This window comes from Melospiza georgiana, chromosome 27 (assembly GCF_028018845.1).
Source record: "Melospiza georgiana isolate bMelGeo1 chromosome 27, bMelGeo1.pri, whole genome shotgun sequence".
NCBI lineage: Eukaryota > Metazoa > Chordata > Aves > Passeriformes > Passerellidae > Melospiza > Melospiza georgiana.
In genome coordinates this window covers 3,956,731-3,968,680 of record NC_080456.1, presented here as the reverse complement: position 1 = coordinate 3,968,680, position 11,950 = coordinate 3,956,731, and the positions used below count along the sequence as shown (strand labels likewise).

At 42.5% G+C, this 11,950-nt stretch overlaps 1 long non-coding RNA gene across 1 annotated transcript; it reads right to left on the bottom strand.

Moving 5' to 3' along the window:
- Positions 1–7,426: 7,426 nt before the first annotated feature.
- On the bottom strand, positions 7,427–11,463 carry LOC131093961 (uncharacterized). Its single transcript, XR_009115640.1, has 2 exons — positions 11,011–11,463; positions 7,427–10,674 (listed from the first exon to the last, which is right to left on the bottom strand). It is a non-coding gene; the product is annotated as an uncharacterized LOC131093961 (long non-coding RNA).
- Between the last annotated feature and the right edge of the window lie 487 nt (positions 11,464–11,950).

Here is an 11,950-nt window from a genome sequence, read left to right as displayed (position 1 = left end):
ATCTGATAATCTCTTGCTGCTTCCCATATTGTGAGCATTAAGTTTGTGGAAATGTGGCCTGGAAGGAGCAGGAATGAGGTCTGTGCTCGTGCTCAGGTCAGAGGAGCAGTAAAAGGAACACGGAGGAGCTGCTTTGGCAATGGTGCTTCTCACTTCCCAGATCCCAGCCTCCTTTAATCAACTTTTCTAAAGTATGTGAGGAAAGGAGGGAGGAACACTGAGCTCCTCTTGTGAGCTTCTCTCCAAGGCTATTTTCAGCAGCTGCTGCTCATTGCAGCTTCCAGTGGAGGGGAGATAGGGGTGGCATCTCCCACTGAATGTGCCAGCACTGCTGCCTGCACCACCACATCTCAATTGGAGGTTAAAAAGGATGGTTTGAGGTGCTTGCTGAGCATCCCTGGGCAGCTGCAGGTGAGGGAGCTCTGCCCTCCTTGGATTTGCCCTGTATTTGACCTGTCCCATGCCCAGGGACAGTGACCTGCTCCCATGGCTGATGCTGGCAGCTCCTTCCCTTTCACGGGGTTTATAGTGGGGCACAGAGCCTTGCAGGGTTATTTTTCCCCCTTCCTTTTCACGGGGTTTATAGTGGGGCACAGAGCCTTGCAGGGTTATTTTCCCCCTTCCCTTTCACAGGGTTTGTAGTGGGACACAGAGCCTTGCTGGGTTATTTTCCCCCTTCCCTTTCACAGGGTTTATAGTGGGACACAGAGCCTTGCTGGGTTATTTCCCCCCTTCCCCACTTTTTCTCCTTCAGTTTCCCATTCCATCCTCATCATCTCTTTCCCTCCCTGGATCTCCATTTTACACTGGGGACAAGTCAGGTGTGAGATTCCCCATCCCTCCACCCCAGCTCTGCCCACCACCAGCCCGAGGGGTTTCCCTTTGGTCACTGAAACCCTGCAGCAATAAATTGGGCAGGGCTGATGGAATTGTGGAGAGCACGAGATGGGCCTGGCTCTGCAGGAGCTGAACCACACAATTTGCAATTCCTGGGCTGGAGCTGAGGAAAGGCTCTGGGTTCCTATCCAGGGAAGTGGGTCAGGCTCATTCCTGTGCTGCTGCTGCATTTCCATCCCACCTTTAGCTGTGAGCAGAGCCACAAGATCCTCACACCTTCCCCTCTGGCAGCAGGGCCAAACTCTGGGATGAATTCCTGATTTTATTTCCACCACTTTTCCCCAGTGCTCTCCCTCCTCCCATCCCTGCAGAAAGCAATTCCTGACTGGGAGCACAGCACCCAGCAACTTCCAGGAGAGCAGGAATATTTATATCAGCTGAACCAGATTATGTTTAGCTTCAGTGCCCTGTTTCAGCAACAATAATGTTATGAATAATCCTTTTATGTTCCTACATCTTGTATAAATATCTGAAACGTGTAGAAAACCAAGCAGAGGAGGGAATTCATTAAGGTGGCCAATGTTGCTCTGAGGAACAAGGGGCTGCTTAGGAGAGTTAAAATTGGTTTATCCCATTACTTTTTCTTTAGAAAGAAACTAAGTCTAAGGAAATTTTTCTGAACAATGGTGGGTGTTAGTTTGTGGAAGCATATTCCTGAGGAGATCAGGGGAGAATTAGTGTGTTAGTTCAGCTGCCCTAAAATATGCATGATAGTTTTTCTTCTGTGTTTTACTGCAAAATTCCTGATCAGGCAGGTCCAAAGTCTGGAATCAATAGTAATTTTTCAATAGAGTTCCATGGATTTACAGGCAGGCCCCATGTGCTCATTATTTAAAATAAATGAAGGGAAGAAATAGTGAATCAAAATGTGACAGGAGCAGCAATTTTTGGAAAATCCCCCTAATTTTAAAGAGACCTCCAAGCCAATTTTTAAAGACAAAACAGGGCATGCATTGAATTTTCAGCTCAATGACATCATGTCACCCTGATTTCATCTGGTCCCCGCATGTTCCTGCTGGAGTGTAACTCGATGCAGCTCCATCCAGCCCGTGGCACGCTGTGATTTATTACAATTTAAATGATAAAGCACCCAAGAATGTTCAGGCAATTGGATTAGCCCATTGACTGAATGTGCAGACAGCTATTTTTAGGGAAGAGGTGTCGGTTTGTGCAATATTAGATGGCCTGATCTGGTTTTTATTGAGGGGAATTTCCCTTCTCTCGTGGTTCTGATGTTACCTCTGTGTTCTGCTCTTTTTAAGTGGAGGTCTGAATGTCACAAGATTTTATTCACCAAAGGTGAGACCAAGTTCTTAACACCCTCTGCTGAATCTTCTGAGAGAGAGATAGGCTGGCAGGACAAACCAAACCCGAATTTTGCCTGCAGTTTAGAGAGATTTTAAACTCGGATTTTGGTGTTCCCACATTCTGCAGGGATGGGTCAGCAATGACAATTTATGAGGAGCAGGACTAGAACACATGCAAGCCTCTGGCTGCCAAGTTCTTGATTCACACCATCCCATCCTCGTAAATTATCAGGTGGATCCTCCAAGCTGGAAGCTGCTGGACCCACGGCTCCAGACAGACAGACAGACAGACAGACAGGAAGTGGGAAAAAAAGATGCTCCTGTCTTTTGTTTGACGAATATTTTAGGATAAGGCACAGAGCCAAAGCAAAAATAACCCTGAAACTGGAATAATTCATGAATAGCCCTGAAACTGGAATAATTCATGAATAACGTGGCACAACAATGAAAGGTTCGCGTTAGAGCAGTGGATTCTTTAATTCGGCCAAGAGGAGAAAGTGCTAAAATCAACACAAAGGGATCCCATTAGGAGATGAAAGGCTTGTTGCAATCCCTTTGGTTTACTCAGCTGGGTCACTTTAGGAGCGCTGAGTGCTCAGGTGTGGCCTAATTCTCCTTTTTTTGTGTTCCTAAGCAAGGGCTGAGGGCGTGTTTAGGTGGGAAGGGAATTCGAGATGTGTATTGGAAGGAGGGCATTAACATTGCGGCCACCCTACTAAAACCGCTTCAATTCCTCGGGACAAAATCAGGCAAAGGGCCCCGGTGGCTCAAAAATTTTGCTTTTTTTTGACAGCAAACTCTTCATTTCACATGAAAGCACCAGCAGCTTCTGGGAAACAGATTAAATCTAGTTCCAAACTTCCTCTTGATATGGATAAAAAAATGTCTGGGCTGATCCCAGCAGGAACGAGCCCTCCTGCTGCTGAGCCCTGGGTTCAGAGCTTTAACATCTGATCCGGCTGTCCCCGGGTCACAGCGATGCCCGGCGCGACCCTGACAATGAATTAGGGTCAGCTCGGGAAAGAATTCCTCCCAGGGCATGTGTGGGCTCTGAACCCACCGAAATCCAGCTCTTGGGAAAGCTCCGAAGGCAGCAAATAGAGAGCAAAAGCCAAAATTCAGAAAGAAAATAAATCATTTAGAGATAGAAAAGAGCAGGTTTAAGTGCTCGTTGTTTTAAAAAATCTCTAATTTTGCATCTCCTCTAGTAGTAAATAGAGGACAATTCTGGCGCAATTCTGACAATGAATTAGGGTCAGCTCAGGAAAGAATTCCTCCCAGGGCATGTGTGGGTTCTGAACCCACCGAAGCCCTGCTCTTAAGAAGGTTCTGAAGGCAGCAGAAAGAGAAAAAAAGCCAAAGTTCAGATAAAAATTAATTTAAAGATAGAAAAGAGCTGGGTTAAGTGCTCATTGTTTTAAAAATCTCTATTTTTGCATCTCCTCTAGTAGTAAATAAGAGGACAACTCTGACAATGAATGAGGGTCAGCTCAGGAAGGAATTCCTCCCAGTGCATGTGTGGGTTCTGAATCCACCAAAGCCCAGCCCTTAGGAAGGCTCTGAAGGCAGCAGAAAAAGCCAAAATTCAGAAAAAAAAATTAAAAATAGGAAAGAGCAGGTTTAAGCGCTCATTCTTTTAAAAAATTCTATTTTTGCATCTCCTCTAGTAGTAATAATGTTTTGGGTTTATGAAGGCACCACCAATGCTGAGGATTTCAGGGATTAATTGCTTAGATATTACTAATCGTGAGAGAGCTGTTACCTTTGTCTTCTGTTCTAGCAGCAAACAGGGAAAAGCTGAAAGGAAAATATATGAAAGGATTTTCTGGCCCATGTGATGTAAAAATAGGGGCAGGCTGCTATCCAAATCAGAAATTCCCTCATGGAATTGCCCTCCTGGATAATCCCCCAGGTGCAGCTTCCAAACCCCTCTAGGCTGGGCGAGATTTAAATGAAATATAAAATTATAAAAATAATACAATATAATATATAATGTATAATATATAATATATAACATATAATATATAATATATAATATATAACATATAATATATAATATATAATATATAATATATTATATATTATATATTATATATTATATATTATATATTATATATAATGTATAATATGTAATATATAATATATAATATGTAATATATAATATATAATAATATATGTATATAAAATATATAAAATATATAAGAATAAATTTAAAATAGATATTAAAAATATAAAAATTACCTTGAAGGTAATTCTGCAGTCAGTGGTGGAGATGGAGCAGAGATCCCAAAAGAGCCAGAGCTTCCCATGGCAAACCCTGTGCTTTATTCCACAGGGTTTATTAATTAATTCCCTGATCCTGACATTCCCAGCCCCAGCTCCCTGCTGCTGGATTTATCTACACTGAGGCCTGGCTGTGTGTGAGGCAGAAATTAATGATAAAGGAAAATATGTGCAGAGTGAGGGGTTTATCGTGATCTATTTTAAAAAAATAAATAAATAAAGCAGGACTTTCTCAGCTGATGAATCTTGAGGTCAGAACAACCTGAGCACCTCAAGAAGTCCCGATTAAGCCAAGATTTACCTGGGCAAAAAAAAATTGCGAAAATTTTTCCACAATTTTGAGTTAACAGAGGAAAATCAGCTAACAGAGGAAAATCCTTCCTAAAAGCTGTGCCAAATGCAGCACACTCAGCTCCAAACACCCCCAAAAACTCCTTGGAGGGTGGGAACTTTGGTGGACTGGAATCTGGGGAAAATTCCTCCTAAAATGTCCCAAAAATAGAGGCTGGGGAGCTTTTTATTTGCACTCAGAGCTGCTGAGGGCCCAGCTTCATCCCCCCACTGCATTACCTCCACTGGAGGTGTCTTCAGAGGCACAGATGGAAAAGGCTGTAAAGGAAATATTTGAAAAGTGAGGCTGCATTAGGGGAGCGAGTGATTTATAGCTGCGGTAATGGACTGGGGCTCAGCGAGCTGAAATCCAATTATCAGCCCTGCCATCTCAGGCAAAATGCTTAAGCCAAACTTTCTAATCAGTGCTTTTAGGTTTGGGTTGGTTTTCAGAGGTGTTCAGCGCTTCCTCACCCCACAAAAATAATAATAATAATAATAATAATAATAATAATAATAATAATAATAATAATAATAATAATAATAATAATAATAATAATAATATCCCTGGCCTTCTGCAAAGCATGGAAAGCCAGTCTCCCTTCTCATGTTCAGGAGGAAAAAATATATTTAAAAATCCTTAAAATAACCCATTAAACCCTAAAAGAACCCATTAAAAACAGATTAAAAAAAAAAAAACCCTAAAAGAACCCATTAAACCAGATTATATTTGATACTACTGTGCTTGATGAATATTTTCAATAGCTGGGTTCGAAAATCAATAATCTTACTCCGTGTAATCAGGAAAATCAAAGTTAAAAGTGGCAAAAGTGAGGGGTGGGATTCTCCTCCTGTGGGGATCAGGGTCAGGATCAGGAACATTTCCATACCCACCTCACAAAGGCACCTGTGAGAGTCAATTGAGGCCTCTGCAGAAAAACAGAAAATCAACTCTGCAGAAAGGGGCTGGAGCTCCACAGGTGAAGCTGCTGTGGAAGGGCTGCATCATCATCATCATCATCATCATCATCATCATCATCATCATCATCATCATCATCATCATCATCATCATTACTATTATTATTATTATTATTATTATTATTATTATTATTATTATTATTATTATTATTATTATTATTATTATTATTATTATTATTATTATTATTATTATTATTATTATATGAGGGGCCATCACACGTGAACAAAACACACTCAGATATTTCTAAGACATAAATTTCTTAGATGTGTTTTAGAACAATGTGTTGTTTTCCAGCAGCCTCATCCACCCCAACCTGCAGAGGATCAAACAATTCCCAGAATATTTTGTCATTTTTTTAAATTTAATCGTTGTTTCTTTTTGGGATATTGAAACAAAAAAATGGGCATTCTTTTTTTTTTTTTTTTTAATAAGAAGGGAAGGTTTCACACACTCAGATATTTCTAAAATATAGAATTTTTAGCTTTGTTTTAGAACAATGTGTTGTTTTCCAGCAGCCTCATCCATCCCAACCTGCAGAGGAATTCAGAATATTTTGGTTTTTTTTTTTTTTTATTATTATTCCTGAGATGACAGCTTTGTTGTCTCTTTTGGAGTATTGAAACCAAAAATGAGATTTCTTTTTTTTTTTTTTTTTTTTTAAATAAGGAGGGGAGGTTTCACACAGCATGTGCCAAAGGAACAAAACTTCTCCCTCGACATCTGTCCCTGAGCAAGAGAGGAGACCTTGGTTTCGTATCTCAGCTGAAGAGATAAATGTGGAAACGCCTCCCCCCCGTCCCAGGGACTGGGACAGATCCCTCAGGACAAAGAGCTGCTGGAGCCTTTGCTTCTGCCTCCCCTCTCCCAGGGAATTCACACCTGCACAGCTCCTCCGGAAAACAGACAGAGGCTGTGCTTTGGTGGGCTGGAATCTGGGGAAAATTCCTCCTAAAACGTCCCAAAATAGAGGCGGGGGAACTTTTTATTTGCAATTTTAGGAGCAATTTTATTTTCCTTTACAGTGCCATGGCTTAAAAAAATGGAGCATTTCCCTGCCTGAGGAAGGGCTTCAGCTCCTTGTTGAATAATTCTAGCAATTGAACCAAAATGTTGTTTTTTCTGGGTTTTGATCTCTGTTTTTAAGCTGTCTGTTCATATATTCCTACAGGAATTGGATGCTGATGTGAAGACACCAAGAAGGGCACCACTAATTCAAACCAGGGCTTGCCTCCTGCTACAGTTTTGCTGCAGCATCTTCCAAAATCCACATTATCCCCCAAAACTACACACAGAAGTGTGAAAAAGAGCAAAGGGGGATGAAGGAGAACAGGAATTAAAACTGTGCTGTTATCTCTGAATTATCCATCAAACAGGGCAGAGAAAAATCCAGATTTCAGGACTTTTTTTTTCCCTATTGGGGCCTTCAACAAGCAGACGCTGGTGGAGTGAAAACACAACTCAATGGAAAGGCAGATCTGGTGTGTGAGGTGCTCCAGGAGCCCACCAACCCTGCTCCCAAGCTGGCATTCAGACCCCAGCCCCAAGCCCTCCACGCAGGGAGGGAGATGCTCTGCAAGCCCTGGCGGGAAGGGGAGAGAGGGGTGAGCAAAAGAGACAAACACACTCGGAGTGACTGATTGACAGAGGTGCCGTTTACTGCATTCCTTGTGGAAAACCAAGATCTTTGCACGTTCAGACATGACACAAGCACACCAAAGCCAAACCAAAGTCCACTGGTGGTGAATTTGGGATCCTTCCCCGCACCTGGTGGTTCTGGAGGAGCTGGGATCCAGGTGAGCGTGACTTTATCCACAAAGGAGTCCGTGCACGGAGAGGACTCCTCTCAACCCTCAGCATTTGTGATGTTTCTCAGCATTTCTTGCAGAATCCATCCTCAGAGCGAAGCCGCCAGCAGGGCACTCGGGTGGGAAGGGTGGAATGACCTGGGAGCACCAGGCCCAGCTTCCAGGGACAGTTCAGCTTCTTGGGGAGCAGTTTGGAGACTTCTCTCAGAGCTGAGCTTCTCCTCCTCGCCCTGCTGCCCTCCTTCCAGAGGGGTGCAGCAGCACAGAGCACCGGGGCTGGCTCAGTGCTGGTGTTTGGTGAGAGCGGCCGTGGAATAAACTCAATTTATCCAGCCAGAGCTCATCCACTCCTCGTCCCTCAGGTCCTGGCTGGAAGGGTGGTGTGAGAGGCACACAGAGCACAGCAGAGCCCCTGCTCATCCCTCCATCCATCCATCCATCCCTCCCACCCCAAAAAAACCAGACATTTCTCTCAGATCCACCAGCAGCCCACTGCTGAGACACTGCTGTAGGTGGAGCTCTGCGAGCCGAGGCAGCAAAGAAACGATGCTGGAAGTGTCAGACATTTCAGTCCAGGAGATTAGAGATTCATTGACTGCAGTGTGGGAAGAGCTGTTAAAGGAAAACAATTGCAGGCAGGCTCACCAAGGAAAGCAGAGATTCCTCTCTCATCTTGGAAATTATAAAATTATACTTTGTTTTTTTTTTTTTTTTTAATTGGTTGGAATGCTGGAATGCCCTCATATATTCAAACACAGAGCCGGAGCATTGGGTGAACGACAGAAAAACAGAAGAGAAAAAATAAATTACTTTTTCACAGAAGTACCATGGGCTTCATTGTTACATGTGGGGTACACCAGGCATGTCAGAACCTCATTCCCAACCAGAAATTTCCAGAAAGGAAGAATTTCTGCTTAAAGAACAGCAGCCCTGTAAACCATGAGACAGAAATATCTTGGTGTGCTTTGCTCCCTTGCCCAAAGCACTTTTGGGTGCCTTTTCCTCTCCTATTCCCTCCTTTTACCTTCTACAAACAAGTCTCCACCTCTTTTTGGGCAGGGAAAAATCCATTTCCATTTTCTAGGGACAATTTCAGGTTTTTCCCCTCCATGCATAACCACAATCCCAAACTGTCAAATCTTACCCCACTGCAGAACTTGTGTGGGTATCCACGGAGTGAAAAGCACCAAAACTGTAACACAGGAGGAAAATTCAGTCTGGGCCCAGGGTGAAAACCAGAATTATTGCTGAATCCCAGACTGATGCACATCCCCTTCTGGTATTTAAAGCAGGAGATTTTTAGTTGGCTGGCAAAGTCAAATTTTCAGGCATTCCTTTGTTTGGCAGAGGGAAAAGGAACCCCAAATAATCAAACACAGAGGCAGAGAATGGGATTTGCAAACGCCTCTCGTGAACTTGGGGGTGCATTCGGATCAAAGGAGCGTAATGAGATATTCTGAATAATACAGAGAGATATTCTGAGCAATATTTGATGCACCTAATTACTGAGAACGTGCCTCGCTGAGTTTGCCAGGAAGGATCAATGCCCTGCAATCCTCGCCCATGGATCTGTGGATTGCCAACCTGGATTGAGCTCAGCACCATCAGCCACTGATTCCAGGTAAAAAATTCATGAATCCAAAGGAAAAAAATACATTTTCATGCCATGAGAGTTGTAGCCATCCTACTGAAGACCTAAAACAACTCCACAGATGATGATGGAGCTTTTCCCAGTTTGGTTTTGAACTTGGAATGAGAGCCCAGGTTAAACCAGAGGTCCCAAACCTCCTCTGGACTTGGCCACACATTTCTCAATGCCCAAGAAAAGCTGAAACCAGCCAATCCAGAACCCCAATTAATATAAATTATGAAATAAAAAGGTCCTGGACTCCAGCAGCTCCAAATGCCAGCTCCACCCCAATGAACCCAAGAGAGGCGGAAAATTGAATCTTTCAAATGGATCCCTCGTAAGAGATCTGGCTTCTCCTCCGCTATTGACTAATATTGAAAATTCCAGCTATGCATATTCATTTCCTCTGAATACCTGATCCCCTTCCATGGAAAATATTATCTTGAGGAAGAGCCCAATTAAATTGTGCAACCCTTTTGGTGTTACAGGATCAGGTGGGGAAGCAGCAGCGAGACTGGAAAACTCAGGATCTTGGGGAAAGCCCACGTGCTATTAGGTTTGATGAGATCCATTTTCTTGATGGCTTCTGAAAGATCTTTGTGCTAATTAGCTAAGAATACCACTGAATTATTTAATTATCTCTACTTTTGTGCCATAAAATATGTTGTCATATCACACTCTGTCTTGCTGTTGCTCCTCATAGTTAATGATGCCTTTGGAGTTGCTGATTTCCTTTGTTCTCCCTCTGCAAGTGGTTTTTGGTGCTGCTGGGGAAGGAGGGGAGAGCGCACAGGGGAGGCCAAGGGAAAAAAAAAATTTCAGGTTTTAAAGAAATTTTGACGTGTGGGAAAATCTTTTACACATGCTCAGCTCCAGCTCCCCGTACCCGTGTCTAGATATTTATTGCTAATCCAACGAGAGAAAAAAAAAAAGGGAGAAAACACCATTTGGAAAAAAAAATTTTAAAAAATAAAAAAATCTGCAAAAAACATTTTTTTTTTTTTTTTTTTTTTTACCGAGGAAGAGGTAAATTATGATAATTACTCCGACTGGTAGGGTCCTTAAGCATTACTAATTAGCATTTATTGCCTGGATTATTGAAACAATGTGTGTGTTCCCAAGAGCGAGGAGGAACTGGGATGCTCTTTCCTTGGGAGCCCTGGGAAAAAGGCAGGGCAGCAGGAATGCGGCACAGTTGGCACCGAGGCCGCTCTCCCCGAGCTCCAGCCCCGTGTGCAGAACTGGGATTGTACCTTTGGGAAGCCCACGCCTTGAACTCCTCAACCCTCCTCCCTCCTCGTGCAGGAGGGAGCAGAATTTAGGGCGGAAAAAGCAGGAAAAAATCAAAATTAAAAGCGGTTTGGCAGCGGTTGGAGGTGCAGGTGGACGTGGAGTTTGTGCTCTGGGAATTGTCTCGTGTTATTCCAGGGATTGTGCACAAACCTCCTGTGAACAAGAATTTCATGGCTCTAAGCACTGAGGTATGGCCAAGCACTTCCTCAAAGGGTTAAAAAAATCCAACAAAAAATGGGAATATTGTGCAATTTCCACAAACCTCCTGTGAACAAGAATTTCATGGCTCTAAGCACTGAGGTACGGCCAAGCACTTCCTCAAAGGGTTAAAAAATATAACAAAAAAATAGGAATATTGTGGTATTTCCACAAACCTCCTGCGAACAAGCATTTCATGGCTCTAAAGCACTGAGGAACAACCAAGCACTTCCTTAAAGGGTTAAAAAACATAACAAAAAATGGGAATATTGTGGTATTTCCACAAACCTCCTGTGAACAAGAATTTCATGGCTCTAAAGCACTGAGGAACAACCAAGCACTTCCTTAAAGGGTTAAAAAATCCAACAAAAAAATAGGAACATTGTGGTATTTCCACAAACCTCCTGCGAACAAGCATTTCATGGCTCTAAAGCACTGAGGAACAACCAAGCACTTCCTTAAAGGGTTAAAAAATATAACAAAAATTAGGAATATTGTGGTATTTCCAACTGGCTCCTGCAATCAGATTTCGGCACAAACTGCATTTTAATATCGAGCATTTATAATGTGATTCAGGTTGGGAATCAGAAATCGATCAGGAATTAATCAATCATCTAATCAGCACTGGCCACTGCACAGCATCTCAGCTGCAATTTGCTATCTGGCCCAATAAATCCTTAAGCACCTTGGAAGTGATTCAGGGAAGAAAGGCAATAAAAGTATTCTCCTTTTTTTCCTCTTTTTTTTTTTTTTTTTTGTAGCTGCAGCACCGTGCAACTTCAGGTCCTGTTAAACCCCTGGAAATAAAAAGAGCAACAATGGCAAACTGCAGAATGCCTCGGAGCTTTTATTTTTACCTTTTCCTGCCGCCAAACCCTGCGCCTTTCAACTTGGGAGAGCAAGTTCCAACTCGGCCACAACGAGGTCAAAGTCACCGAGCTCAGAGCTCCAGACAAAACTCCCAGACACAGAGTTTTGCAAAATCTACAATATTTTTTTTTTAAATAACTATATTTTTAAAAATCCCACGCCTCATTTGCTTCTCTTTCTCCTTCTTAATTATTTGCATCACATATTGCACAGAATGTTTAGCAATGTGTTATATTAAATATAGTGGCAGCATATTAATTGAAACTTATTCCAGAGTGGTGGTTTTTATTTTAGTATTATTAGTCTTATTGAAAATTAGTCTTATTGAAAAAGATCTTCAATTCTTATTGAAGAATTC